General features: G+C 36.5%; 1 long non-coding RNA gene across 1 annotated transcript in view; it reads right to left on the reverse strand.

Annotated features, from left to right (window-relative positions):
* The window catches only part of LOC119530792, a 104,881-nt gene that overhangs the window by 11,808 nt on the left and 77,038 nt on the right, over nucleotides 1-16,035 (reverse strand). The window contains exon 2 of the long non-coding RNA XR_005216145.1: nucleotides 12,240-12,289. This is a non-coding gene — a long non-coding RNA (uncharacterized LOC119530792). The remainder of the gene's footprint in view (nucleotides 1-12,239; nucleotides 12,290-16,035) is intronic.

The raw sequence follows: 16,035 nt of genomic DNA on the forward strand, positions 1-16,035 counted from the left end.
GGCCTTAAGACTGTAACTGTGTAACCAAATAAACGCCTTTTATAAAAGCCAATCCATCTGTGGTGTTTTGCATTCTAGCAGCATCAACAAACTACAACAGATTTTGGTACCAAGAGTGGGGTGCTTTTGCTGCTGAGTTTGCAAATACCAAACATGTTGGAACGGCTTTTTAAATGCATAAGGGGAAGATTCTGGAAGAATTGTGAGGAGCTTGACAGAAAAGGCCTAAACTGCTTTGAAAAGACTGTTTGTGGAAATATGGACTCTAAAGATACTTCTGACGAGGCCTTGAACAGAAATGTTGAATGTGTTGTTGCAAACTGGAAGAAAGGTGATCCTTGTTTTAAAGTGGCAGAGAATTTGGCAAAATTGAGTCCTGGTGTCAGATGGAAGAAAGAATTTGAAAGCAACAACCTGGAACACTTAGCTGAGGAGATCTCCAGATTATGTGTGGAGGATGTACCCTGGCTTCTCCTTGCAGCTTATAGTAAAATGCGAGCAGAGAGAGATAAACTTGGAACTGAACTCTTGGGTTCAAAGAAACCAGAAGCTGATGGCTTGAAAAATTACAGGCTTCCAGGGGGTGGAATCCCAGAAGCTACAGCCCAACGTGAGGATGTCACCAAACATGGAACCCAGCTGCCATTTCAGGACAAGCCAAGATTTGAGATGGAGTTATCCTGAAAGGATTTGTGGAAAGTCCTATTGTCTGATGGCTTTGACCCCTGTGTGCCTCATGCAAAGCCAATAGAATTTTTGCAAGATCTTTACAGATGGAGCCACTGCCAGTCTGGACTGGAGGGGACAGACAAGGAACAAATTGAAGGAAAAATTTCTTCAAAGACAGAGCCATGGAGGTTGAGGTCTGGAGTCAAGAGTCCTTGGGCTGGGAGAGCGGAGTGGCCCACATGCATGGAAAGGGTGAGTTTGCCCTGGAGGTCGAGGGTGGGCCTTCCACCTTGATGCTCTGGAAGAGTTTTGACACCCAAAGCCCCAAAGAGGGTGGAGCACATTCCCAGGGAATTGGGGAGAGCCTGGCTGCCACCACACTGTTCTGAAGGGGCTGAGCATGTGCCCCACAGATGGAAGGGAATCCGGGTGCTTCGCCAATGTTTGAAGAGGTTGGGGCCGAGAAGGTGGTCTCCCCAATGTGTGGATGTGTTGGAACACTCACCCGAGTGTTTGGAGAGGAAAGGGCTGCCACAAAGGCCCTTAGGAAGGGTTAGACTCCCACTCTCTCAAGTCCCAAGGATGCAACATCATTCTGTAAATGACTCTCAGACTTTGAAATCTAATGGAGTTTGTCCTGCAGTTTGTAGGAACTGTTTCGGTCTTGTGAACCCTGTTATTTTTTTCAGTTTTTCCTTATGGCAGTGGGAATGTTTATCTTATGAGTGTCCCTCCTTTGTCTATTGGAGGCATGTAACTTGTTCTAAGTTCACAGATCCACACCTAAAGGAGAATTTATGCCTTAGAATTGACCACACCTATAACTGATTTTAATGGGATCTTGTACATTAACTATTGTTACTGAAATGATTAAGTTTTTGTGATATTGTGATGGGATGAATGTATTTTATATTTGGAAAGAACATGTTTTCTCTGGGGTCCAGCGGGTGGAATGTGCCAGTTTGAATGTATTATGTCCCCCAGAAAAAGCCATATTCTTTGGTGCAGTCTTGTGTGGCAGACGTTTTGGTGCTGATTAGATTTGCATGGAAATGCGCCCCACCCAACTGTAGGTGATAACTGATTAGATATGTCCATGGAGGCATGGCCCCACCCATTCAGGATGCTTGATCAGTGGAGCCATATAAATGAGCTGACCGGCACAGGGAACTCAGTGCAGCTGTGAGTGACGTTTTGAAGAGGAGCTACAACCAAGACAGACACTCTGAAGAAAGCACAGGAGCTGCAGATGAGAGACATTCTGAAGACAGCCAGTGAAAGCAGACTCTTGCTCCAGAGATGCTAAAAGAGGACAAATACCCCAAGTGCAACTAAGAGTGACATTTTTGAGGAACTGCAGCCTAGAGAGGAACATCTTGGGAGAAAGCCATTTTGAAACCAGTACTTTGGAGCAGACACCAGCCACATACCTTTCTAGCTAACAGAGGTTTTCCGGACACCATTGGCCATCCTCCAGTGAAGGTACCCAATTGCTGATGTGTTACCTTGGACACTTTATGGCCTTAAGACTGTAACTGTGTAACCAAATAAACCCCTTTTATAAAAGCCAATCCATCTCTGGTGTTTTGCATTCCGGCAGCATTAGCAAACTACAACAAACAGCAATCATTTGTTTTCCTCAGAAATCTGCAATTTAAGCAGGGCTCAATGGGAACATTATCACACGGATGGTTTGATGGGCCAGAGGACTGACTTACTCCCAAGCTGGTTCACTAGGATGGCTGGCAAATTGATGCTGACCCTTAGCTGAGAGCTTAGTTGTGGCTCTTGACCCATGGCTTGGTTCCTCTCTATTTGGGCTTCTGTATGGGGTTGCTTGGGCTTCCTCACAGACTGTAAACTTGATTTCAAGATAAAATGTTCTCAGAGGCATGAGTAGAATGTGCAGATCTTATGACCTTGCCTCAGAAACACCAGAATGTCACATCTACCAGATTATATTTGTTAAATTCGTCATTAAGGCAACCCAAACTCAGAGGTAAGGAGAATGGGCTTCTTCCGTCAGCGGGGAAAGAAGCAAAGAATTTGTGTCCATCTTAATACTATCATCTTAATACTATCACATTAACAAATATGTATTAAAATCTTAACATTGTTAGGTTTGTGAGAAATTCACTCTTCAGATCCTGTTAGCTAGACAATTTGGCTATATAGTCATGCTCTCCTTTATTCTAGTTCCTCAAGAGTAAGATCAGGAGGTAAGGGTGTCTTACTTGTGAAGTGAAAACTATGTCTGGAACAAAAAGGTATGGATAGAATTTGTTTAACATATGAATTCATTTTTTAACTCTATGCAGGATTACCTATGCCTTATTTCCTTCCAATGCTATGGTGTGAGGTTTTTCATGCTAAAAATGGAAAGTGTTACAAGTTAAAATTCATTATGATGTTTCTGTTGTGCTAGAACTTTTCATGCATAATATTTTCTGAGAAAATGTGATCTTTGTAAGGTAAAGTATGGACATGTTATTTTATGTTGGATTTCTGGTTGTGGTAATGTTTGTATAATAAAATTAACATATCAGTTTGGATATTGTGGAATGCTATTTATTACATCCCACTGATTTTTCTAAAGAATGTGAGTAGTGTAGCACAAAAAATATAGATAATAAAACCATTCAACAAGTTTTTAAGAAGGTCAGAAAACAAAAGTCAAGTAACAAATGAGAGGAGGAAAGATAAATGTAAAAGAAAATACTTAACTGAGTTTCCTGATACAGAAAAATGAAACAATAATATATCACACATGGGTTATTTCATAAATAAAAATTTCCACTCTATCAAGAAAATGTTTTTTAAATGGCTATACTTAAATAATATCTCATAATTCTTTTTTTAAGAATAATGACATAATACTGGGCAGTCATTTAACAAGAAATGTATAAAATGATATGGAAATATCTCCCTATGAATATTTTTATAATCTTCAAAAACACCGAAGCCATCATATTAAATCATATCCCCAAAGAAATTTCTTTGGGGGCTTAAAGGAATATAATATGGGTGTGAAGATTTCTGTCATCTGACTTGCTAAAGATATAGAACCCAGAGACTAGAACAGTGGTTCTCAAAATATGGTCTCTGGAACAGCAGTGCCAGCATTAGCTGAGAATTTGTGGGTGTAACTAGTCAGGCATAACTATCCCAGTTCTACTGATTCCAAAACTCCCAGGGCAGAGAAAACAATCTGTATTATACCAAATCCTTTAGGTAATTCTTATACACACTCAAGGTTGAGAACCACTGATCTAGAGCATCACTGTTCTCAAAATGTTGTCATTATAATATTAGTTCCCTAAATAGTATTTCAGGAAAAAAATCATTTTTCCAGGTTAAGGAAAATTTTAAGAAAAAGAAGTTTTAAACAGGTTTCCTTACTATAGGACTTTCTCAGGTTTTAATTTGATACACCAAATTTGCTTTTCCAACCAGCAGCATCAGGATACCCAGGGAGTTTATTAGAAATGAAGTATATCAGACCAAATCCCAAACCTTCTGAATTTGAAACTACATTTTTATGCGTATGAAGTTTGAGAAGTACTGGGCATACTAGGGTATGTGGCAGTGAAGCCAAAAATGGAAAAACCTATTCAAGAAGAGAACATCTAACATGTATTTAGAAACCATTCATGTCTAAGAAGGCCTAGATTGTAAAAAGCTAAGAAAAAGCACTTGTTTGTACATTACTCCTTTCACTGTAAGTATCAGGGGCAGGTTTGGGATTAGAAGAAGAGGATATCTTGGAAATAATTAGAACACTTATTTTCAAACTGTGGGTTCAAAAGAGCTGGAGTAGCTGCACTAATAGCAGATAAAGTAGACTTCAAGTCAAAAACGAGTATGAAGGATAAAGACAGTCATTATATACTGCAAAAAAGGGTCAATTCAACAAGAATTATAATCAGTTAGAAATATATATACACATCTAACCAGAGAGTCCCAAAATATATGAAGCAAATACTGACAAATTTGAAGGGAGAAATTGGTTCTACAATAATAGTAGGAGACTTTAATACCCCATTTTTAAAAATGGATAGAACTTCTATTCAGAAGATCAATAAGGATATACAAGACTTGAATGATACTCAAAACCAACTAGATCTAGCAGACATATATAGAGGACTACACGAAACAAAAGCAGAATACACATTCTTGAGAGCACATGGATCATTGTCCAGGATAGACCACATGTTAGTTCACAAAACAAGTCTCAAAAATTCAGAAATATTGAAACCATATACTGTATCTTCTCTGACAACAGAATGAAGCTAAAGCAGAAGAAATGGGAAATTTATAAATATATGAAAATTAAACAACATAAAAAACCAATGGGTTAAATAAGAAATCACAAAGGAAATTAGGAAGTATCTTGAGGTGAATGAAAACGAAAATACATATACCATTCTTATGGGTTGCAGCAAAGGCAGTGATGAGAGGGAATTTTGTAGCTCTAAATGCTTACATTTAAAAAGTAGAAAGATATCAAATCAGAGGCCTAACCTCAAAATTGGAAGAATTCGACAAAGAAGAGTAAACTAAACCTGAAGCAAGTAGAAGGGATGAAATAACAAAGATCAGAGCAGAGATAAATGAAATAGAAAACAAACAAACAAACAAAAACAATCAAGAAAATCAATATAACCAAAAGTTGGTTCTTTGAGAAGATCAATAAAACTGACAAACTTTTAGCTAGACTAACAAAGAAAAAAAAGGCAGGATACAAATTACAAAAATCCGAAACAAAAAAGTGGATATTACTACCAACACTGCTGAAATAAAGTTTATAAGATGATACTATGAAAAACTATAAGCCCATAAATTAGATAACCTAGATGAAATGGACAAATTCTTAGAAACATGCAAACTACCTACCCCAAGTCAAGAAGATCTCAACAAAAGAATTACTATTAAAGGTACTGAATCAGTAACCTTCCAACAAAGAAAATCCCAGAATCAGATGGCTTCACAGGGGAATTTCACTAATCATTCCAAGAAGACTTAAATCCTTAAACCCTCCTTCTCAAACTCTCCCAGAAAATTGAAGACAAGGAAACATTCCTTCTAGGAGGCCAACACCACCTTCATACCAAAGCCAGATAAAGATAGGACAAGAAAAGAAAAGAAAATTACAAGCCAATTATCTCTTATGAATATAGATTTTTAAATTTTCAACAAAATACTAGCAAGCCAAATCCAAAGCACAAAAAAGAATTATACACTTTAATAAAGTGGGGTTTATCCCTGGTATGCAAGGGTGGTATAACACACAAAAAATCAATTAATGTAAAACACCATATTAAAAGAATGAAGGGAGAAAAATCACATAATAATCCCAACTGATATGGAAAATGCATTTGACAAAATCCAGCACCCCTTCTGATAAAAACACTCAGAACATAGGAATAGAAGGAAACTTCCTCAATATGATAAAAGGCATATATGAAATTCCATAGCTAACATCCTACTTAATGGTGAAAGACTGAAAGCTTTCTCTCTAAGATCAGGAAAAAGACAGGAGGTCCACTGTCACTGCTGTTGTTCAACATTGTACTAGAAGTTCTAGCCAGAGCAGTTAGGTAAGAATAAGAAATGAAAGACATCAAATTGCAAAGGAAGAAGTCTAACTTTCACTATTTACAGGTGACAAGACCCTATATAGAGAGAATACTGAAAAATACACAACAAAGCTCCTAGAGCAAAAAATGAATTCAGCAAAGTGGTGGGATACAAGATCAACATGCAAAAACCAGTAGTGTTTTGTATACCCAAGCAATGAACAACTGGAAGAAGAAATCAAGGAAAAAATTCTATTTACAATAACAACTACAAGAATCAAATATCTAAGAATAAAACTAATCAAGGATGTAAAGGACTTGTACACAGAAAGCTACAAACATTGCTAAAAGAAATCAAAGAAGACCTAAATAAATGGAAGGGCACTCTGTTTTCATGGACTGGAACACTAAATATCATTAAGATGTCAATACTACCCAGAGTAATTTATAGATTCCATGCAATCCCAATCAAAATTCCAACAACCTTCTTTGCAGAAATGGAAAAGCCATTTTGAAAAATAATAATGAACTTGGAGGACTCACACTTCCCAAATTTAAAAGTTATTACTAAGCCACAGTAATCAACCAACATGATCCTGGCACAAGGACAGACATATAAACCAATGGAAATGAGTTGAGAGATCAGAAATCAACCCTCTCATTTATGGACAACTGATTTTTGAAAGAGGGGAAAGACTATTCAATTGGAAAAGAAGAATCTCTTCAGCAAATGGTGCTGGGAAAACTGAATCTCCATTTGCAAAAAAAAAAAAGAGTACCCCTACCTCACACCTTTTACAGAAATCAACTCAAAATGTATCAAAGACCTATATCTATAAGAACCAGCACTATCAAACAATAAAAGAAAAGCTAGGGAGACATCTTCAGGACCCTGTGTTAGGCAAAAATTACTCTTCATACCCAAAGCCCAAGAAACAAACGGAAAAAAATAGTTAAATATGACCTCATCAAAATTAAAATTTTGCACCCCAAAGGACTTTATCATGATAGTAAAATGAAGTAAAATGGCAAATTACACAATGGGAAAAAAATTTGGATACCACATATCTGTTAAAGTTTTAATATCTAGAATATATAAAGAAATTATAATTATAACTTAACAACAAAAAGACAAACAACCACATTAAACAATGGCAAAAGCCTTGCATAGACATCTCACCAAAGTAGACAAATGGCCAGACAGCACATGAAAAGATGCATAACGTCATTAACCAGCAAGGAAAAGCAAATCCTTGATTTGTGAGATACCATTTCACATCCATCATTATGACTACTATTAAAACAGTGGAAAATTACAACTGTTGGAGAGGATGTTAAGAAATGCAAACATTCATTCACTGCTGGTAGCAAAGTAAAATGGTACAACCACTATAGAAAAGAGTTTGGAAGTTCCTGAGAAAGTTAAATATAGAACAACCATAAGATCTGGAAATTCCACTTCTTGGTATATACCCAAAATAACTGAAAGAATCAAACAGATATTTGCACACTGATGTCCATAGCAGCATTATTCCCAACTGCCAAAAGATGGAGAAAACCAAGTGTCCATCAACCAATGAATGGATAAACAAAATGTGATATATACATACAGTGGAATATTATTCAGCCATAAGATTGAATGTTCTGATAGATGTGACAACATGGATGAACCTTGAAGACATCACGTTGAGTGAACTAAGCCAGACACAAAAGGACACATATTGTATGATCTCACTGATATGAAATAATTAGGATAAGCAAACTCATCGAGTCAGAATTTAGAATAAAAGTTACCAAGGATCATGTGGTAGCAGGGAATGAGAAATTAAGGCTTAAAATGTATAGGGTTGAAGATGGCGGCATAGAGAGGAGTGGAAGACTGTTAGTCCCCCCTGGAACAATTCATAAATGACCAAAAAACTAGTAAATAACCTGGAATAACTGCAGGGAGACAAACGTGACTGTCCACTCATCATCCACCAACCTGAATTGGAAGGAATGCCTGAGATCACAGCATAAAATCTGTAAATAAAACTGCAGACCTGCACTGAGAGCTGAGAGCCGAGATCCCCTCCCTCATGGGCAGCACTCTCTCAGCCCAGCTCCAACTGGGCTTTTAATGTTAACTGCTCAATACAGACAGCAAATCTTCAACAAGCAGGCAGAGGCTTTTGGTGACAACTGACCTTGGGAGAGTCGGGGGACATACTGTCTCAGGATGGGGAGCCCAGAGGATCAGGTGCTATCTCTGGCTGATGGGTGAACCTGGGTGCTTTTCTGTTCCATTCTCTCTCTGTGGAGAAAATCTCAGCCATTTTCAGCCTGCAGTGCTTTGCAGTAAAAACAGTATCAGACATTTTTAAATCAAAACACTTTGATCAGCAGATTCAGAGAAACAAAGAACTTATTGATATTCAGGTGACCTCTCTGGAGGGGGCATAGCTTCCCAAGAGGAAAGGGAGGGGCCCAGCTCTCCCAAAGCCTGGGGTAGGAGAGCCACAGGTCACAATCTCTTACACAGGTGGTGACAGGCTGACAGGTGCACCTGCTGGGCAGCAAAGCACAGGTGTATCAATCCTCTAAGAAAAACCATCAGGGAAACCAGATACTGAATATTTCCTCCTTCTGTGACCTGAGCCTGTTCTCATCTGGGAAAACCTGATTGGGGTGGCCTAGGAGGTCAGATTCCTAGACAACAGAAAACTACAAGCTACACTAAGAAAAACGAAGCTATGGCCCAGTCAAAGGAACAAACGTACACTTCAACTGAGATACAGGAATTTAAACAACTAATGCTAAATCAATTCAAAAAGTTTAAAGAATATTTCACAAAAAAGATAGAGGCTGTAAAGAAAACACTGGGCATACATAAGGCAGAAATCAAAAGTTCAAAAAAACAACTAGTAGAATCTATGGAAACGAAAGGCACAACACAAGAGATGAAAGACACAATGGAAACATACAACAGCAGATCTCAAGAATCAGAAGAAAACACTCAAGAACTGGAGAACTAAACACCTGAAAGCCTACACACAAAGGAGCAGATGGAGAAAAGAATGAAAAAATATGAGCAACGTCTCTGGGAACTTAAAGATGAAATGAAGTACAAGAATGTATATATCATTGGTGTCCAAGAAGGAGAAGAGAAGAAAAATGGGCAGAGGCAAAAATAGAGGAAAGAATCAATGAAAATTTCCCATCTCTTATGAAAGACGTAAAATTACAGATCTAAGAAGCGCAGTGTATCCCAAACAGAATAGATCTGAATAGGCCTACGCCAAGACACTTAATAATCAGATTATCAAATGTCAAAGACAAAGAGAGAATCCTGAAAGCAGCAAGAGAAAAGCAATCCATCACATACCAAGGAAGCTTAATAAGACTATGTGCAGATCTCTCAGCAGAAACCATGGAGGCAAGAAGGAAGTGGTGTGATATATTTAAGGTACTGAAAGAGAAAAACCACCAACCAAGAATCCTATATCCAGCAAAACTATCCTTCAAATATGAGGGAGAGCTCAAAATATTTTCCGACAAACAGACAATGAGAGACTTTGTGAACAAGATATCCGCCCTACAGGAAATACTAAAGGGAGCACTACAGCGTGATAGGAGAAGACAGGAGTGTGTGGTTTGGAACACAATTTTGGGAGATGGTAGCACAGCAACGTAAGTACACTAAAAAAAGATAACTATGAATATGGTTGAGAGAGAAAGGGTGGGAGCATGTGAGACACCAGAAGAAAGAGGAAAGATAAAGAATGGGACTGTGTAACTTGGTGAAATCTCGAGTGTTCAACAATTGTGATAAAATGTACAAATATGTTCTTTCATGAGAGAGAACAAGCAAATGTTAACCTTGCAAGGCGTTAAAAATGGGGAGGCACTGGGGGAGGGATGCAATCAACGTAAACTAGAGACTGTAACTAACAGAATCATTGTATTATGCTTTCTTTCATGTAATAAAGGCTATATACCAAGATAAATGCAGATAAGAGGGGGGGATAGGAAAGGCATATTAGACACTTGACATTGGTGGTGTTGTCTGACTCTTTACTTTGATTTAAGGTTACTTTTCCTTTTGTTACTTCCTAGCTGTCATTTTTTTTTTCATCTTTCTTTTGCCTCTCTACCTTCTTTGACTCTCCCTCCTGCCTTGTGGAAGAAATGTAGATGCCCATATATAGATAATGGTGAAGGTGGTGAACACATAAATATGTGACCATACAGGGAACCATCGATTGTTTACTTAGGATGGAATGTATGGCATGTGAACAAAACCATTAAAAAAAAAAATGGGTTGATGACAAAACCTCAAGGGCAATATACTGAGTGAAATAAGCCAGACACATAAGGACAAATATTGCAGGGTCTCACTGATAAGAACTAATTATAATATGCAAACTCATAGACATGAAATATAAGGTGCCAAGATATAGGACGAGGCTTAAGAATGGGGGGTGGTTGCTTAGTGTGAGCAGAATGTTCAACTAGGATGAACTTAAATGTTTGGAAATGAACAGAGGTGTCGGTAGCAAGATGTGAGAATAACCAACAGTGCCGAATGGCATGTGAATGAGGCGGAAAGGGGAAGCTCAGAGTCATATATGTCACCAGAAGGAAAGTTGGAGGTCAAAAGATGGGAATGTATAAAACTGAATCCTATGGTGGGCAATGTCCATGATTAACTGTACAAATATTAGAAAACTCTTCCATGAACCAGAACAAATGTATGACGATAGAACTAGAAGTTAATAATAGAGGGGCATATAGGGAAGAAATATATACCTATTGCAAACTATATACTACAGTTAGTATTTCAACATTCTTTCATAAACAGTAACAAACGTACTATACCAACACTACAAGTCAACAATTGAGGGGGGTTGGTTAGGGATATGGGAGGATTCGAGTTTCCTTTTCTTTTTTTTTTTTTTCTTCTTACATCTTTCACTTTATTTCTTGTCTGGAGTAATGAAAAGGTTCTAAAAATTAAGTGCAGTGATGGATGCATGGCTGTATGAGGGTACCAGGGGCAACTGATTGTACACTTTGGATCTTTGGATAATTGTATGGTATCTGAACAATCCCAATAAAAATTAAAAAAAAAAAATGTATAGGGTTCCTATTTGGAATGATAGAAATGTTTTGGTAATGAATGGTAGTGATGATAATACAACATTTTGAACATAATTAAGAGCAGTGAAATATATATCTGAATATGGTCAACAGGGCAAATGCTAGTTTGTAGATATGGTAACATAATACATTTTTTTTTTTTAATTCAAGGAACTGCACTACACAAACTGTGAACCCTGAGCTAAACTATAGACTATAGTTAATAGAACAATTATTAAAATGTGCTTTCATCAATTGTGACAAATGTACCACACTAATGCAAGGTGTTAATAATAGGGTAGTATGAAGGAACCTTGCTTTTTATGCATGATTTTTCTATAAACTCAGAACTTCCCTTAGTAAATAAAGTAAAAGTGGAGAATAAAGTGACTCAGAGCTGTGAACCCAAAAAATAAAAATGAAATTTTATTGAGCTATTAATTTAAAATATAATTTCTGAAAAAAGAACAATCTAGAACAGATGTCTTCTATTATTAGACCCTAATGTTGCTATCTCATACAGTAATATTATAGATATACTAGATACTTACAAATAGAAAGGAGCATATTATAATAAATATATCTAATTTCTTTAATAGGAAATAATATTTTCCTTCTTACTGCCTTGTGAAAATTAAAGTGCTTAATTTTTACACCTTAACTGTGTATTTAATTAAAACTAGTTCAACTAATCAGAGAAAAAAATAACCAGTACTAGGAATTTGTGATACTTGGCCCAGACAATAAATAAATTGTAAATCCTATATCGGGATCTAGTAGAAATCAATGATCATTCTAAAATTTATTATATACAGAATAATTCATTTAAAAGTCACCCTTTTCATCATTAAGAAATAATATTTGTTGAACACTTACCTTATTTTAAGCATTACTGGAGAAGAGGACTGGATTTGAGAAGCTGGTAACTGTTAAAAGAAAACAGAAGTTATGATAATGTATACCCTTTGCTGTCTACTTTTGTCTTGTGAACTTTTCTCATATTTCCAAAGAAAAAATTTCCTTCAGTCCCACTTCTAGGAAAGTCAATTACGTGTACTTCCTGCTTCTGTGAAGGTTTTAAAAAATCACCAACTATGGAAGACATGCTGTTGTTTGCTCACTGTAAATATTATTTCCCAAGTTGTTTCCTTAATGGCTTTAGAAACTTTTGAAATAATCACATAGGAACCATGTGGTCACATATGGAAGGATTTTAATACCACAGGAAAATTTTGACCTGAGAGCAAGAACTGTATCTTTTATCTTTATGATCCTCAGCACCTACCACATTCTCCAACATGAAGGAACTTATGTATTTGTTAAATTCAGGAACAGCCCAATGAGCAAATATCAGAGTGGCAAGGCAGAAGGATTCTCTATGCAAGCAAGATGTGTTAGAAAGGTGATCGATTATATTGGAATGCATGAGTCTAAATTAAGTCAATTATTTATTTAATAACATTGTGGAACTTGCAGTAATTTAGTCCTATGATTTCTTATTTGGAGTTTTGGGATTCCTCAGGTTGGCAGCTAGTTTTGGAATTATCCACATTATTTTTAATATTTCAAAAATCCCCTGCATTTGCACAGACTAATTAAAATTCCAAGATTCTTTGCTTGAGCTGAATTTATATTGATTATGGTGATTTTAATGTATTGTTACTTAGTACGTACAATTTGAAAGTGTACACACACATACATAAAAACAGAAGTTAAATGAGAAATCAAAATCAGGTAAAAAATTGGGGAATTACTTCAGTGTTAAATGACTTATCTGAGTCAAATATCTATTTGGTAAGAGCTAGGAATAAAATTTTTTTTAGGGAAGTTGTATGTTTACAGAAAAATCATGGGTAAAATACAGACTCCTCATATACCACCCTGTTATTAACACCTTGCACTAATGTGGCACATTTGTTGTGACTGGTGAAAGAACATTTTTATAATTGTACTATTAACTATAGTCCATGGTTTATGTTAGGGCTTTCGGTGTTGTACATTCTTGTGGATTTTTAAAAAAAATCTTTTATTCTAATAATATATACACAACCTAAAATTCCCCCTTTTAACCACATTCAAATATATGTTTTTCACTGCTGTTAATTACATTGTCAGTGTTGTAGTAGCATCATCACCATCCATTTCCAAAACTTTTCCATCATCCTGAACTAAAATCTGACTACTTCCTAATCTAGCATTGATTTGGTTAATAGCAAAGTTTATTTCACTATAGAAGTAGGAACTTAATCTAAGGGGGGAAAATGCCATTATCTTTCAGATTTAATAAGGTAACAAAAATGGAAATCATGAATTTATATTCCCTAAATAATAACTAGGTTGTAGAAAAAATAAGGCAATTTATCTTTAATTGCTTTGTAAAAAAATGATTTAGGATAAAACGGTATATTCCAGGTTCCATGCAAATCTTTTTTTTTTTTCTATTTAAATGTTACTGTTTTAATTCTACAACAGTTCTACATTTCCTGAAAAATTGTAAAGATAGTACAGTGCTCCCATATACTCTCCACCCAGTTTCCCCCATTATACATTATACATCATTCATCATGTAGTTAGTATGACATATGTGTTACCATTAAGGAACTAATATTGATACATTATTTATTAATAAAATACCATACTTTATTCAGGTTTCCTTAGTTTTACTAATGTCAGTTTAATGTTCCAGGACCCCATCTGGGATACCACAATGTATTAAATTATCAGGTCTCCGTAGGCTCCGACATTTTCTCAGAACTTCCTTATCATTGATGATCTTTACAGCTTTGAAGAGTAGCAATCAGGAATTTTATAAAATGTCTATCAATTAGTATTTGATATTTTTCTCATGATTAGACTGGGAATGTGTTTTGGGGAAGAAGACTACAGAGGCAAATTGCCATTTTCATTACATCATATCAAGGGTACATAGTATCAAGGTGATTTATCACTACTAATGTTACACTTGGTTACTTAGCTGGAGAATAAAAAATAATCTTCTAGGAATTCTCACATTCCTCCCAGAAAACCCAAACACCAGTGATGCTTCCCCATTTGAAGGTTTCCCAGGCCCTGTGTGGTGATGAGGGGTGAGAACTTCTGGAAGGAGGTATGATTATGTTACAGAAAACAGCATGTGGTTTTATAATATTTCCACAGTGCTGACTTTATAGCCTCTCCACATTTTAATCTTAGCTCTTTATCCCTGAGCCTGGGACAAACAGCTCCTATAGTGGGTACTGGGGAACAGGTCAGTGGTAGGGGGTAGCCCTCATTTCAGCACTTTTTCTTCTCCATGTCCAGGAGTGGAAACCTGTCTTGAGGAATTAAACTGTTCTGTTTAGATCATTAGGAGAGTTCATATCTTACTGTACTATAATGTTTCCTTGGTTTCAGTTTCAGGCATTGTGTGCTATTAGGATGAGAAGCCAAGTACTTTTGCCTTCCTCGTGCTGTATCCGATGCCTAGCCACTGCAAACCATAGTGGGAACAGCTCCTACCTTCATATCTCTTCAGCCACTTCCTCCTGCAACTGCCTTTAGCTACTCAATATTCCATCTAAGTGTTCCAAGTAAGCATTTGTTGTATTTCTTTGTAAGATAAATAAAAAGACTAAATTATACCTGTATTCCTTTGAGTTCTTAGATTTATAATTAATATAAATACCTTCACAAGAACAAACCTATGGAGAATCTGCTCATATTCTCTTGTGATTTTCTTATAACTCATATTTTACATAAATTATTCAAGTCTTTAATGTCACGGGATAAGCAAATTTTTTTTTTTTTTTTTTTTTTTTGTCAACTCCTTTCCAATGGATACTGGGACTTAACGGACTAGAATTCTTATCATAGTTCTTCCAGAGAGGAATTTAATTGAATAAAAATCGAAGCAGTATTATTATGTAGGAAATAAAAGGCCATATAATGACAAATTTTCAGTCTTTGGCTGTTTAATTCTTGCACAGGCCTAAAAGGGCGAGATAATTCCATGCTTATCTCCCTATGGCTTTCAGTCTTCCAAAGCTTGCAATAGATGCTGTGACTCTCATTACCCATTTACTCTTTATTTTTTCTTTTGTACATTTATTCAGAAAGTGTTTTCTGTGCATTTATTATTGAAGGGAAACATAGTCCCTCTCCTCATGGAGAGGATCAAGAAGTAAACAATTGGAATTTAATGTGTTTGGTGCTCTGTTAAGAAAACACAGAGCTAAGGAAGTGCATTCGAAGGGTACATAAAGCCTCATTTATGCAGTGTGGATGACCAGGAAAGTTGGCAATAATTGAGTATAATCCTGAAGAGGATAAATGTTGAAAATGTACACAGTGGTAAGAAAGGTATTCTTAAAAAAGAAAGAGCATGCACCAAGAACCGGGGAGAAAGAGTGTAAGATTGGGGCAGAGGGTGGTGGTGGGGGATCGTGGGGAGTGAAGGGAATCTTTGCTCATTATTGGAAAGTAGAATTAAAAAGAATGGAGACAGTGGGATACTTGTGGGTAGGGGGCTTGGAGAAGCAAGAGAGAAGGTTGAAGTAATAAACAGAGTCTTTTTGTTACCTCTCTGTCCAGCTACTTCACCAGGTCAGAAGTGTAAGTCTTCTTTCCCACAGTCCTCTTTCCCTCACCCTGTTCCACTGTCTGTTTCTCTAGAGTAGTCCTATCACATAATTTT

Source organism: Choloepus didactylus, chromosome 4 (assembly GCF_015220235.1).
Source record: "Choloepus didactylus isolate mChoDid1 chromosome 4, mChoDid1.pri, whole genome shotgun sequence".
Taxonomy (NCBI): Eukaryota; Metazoa; Chordata; class Mammalia; order Pilosa; family Megalonychidae; genus Choloepus; species Choloepus didactylus.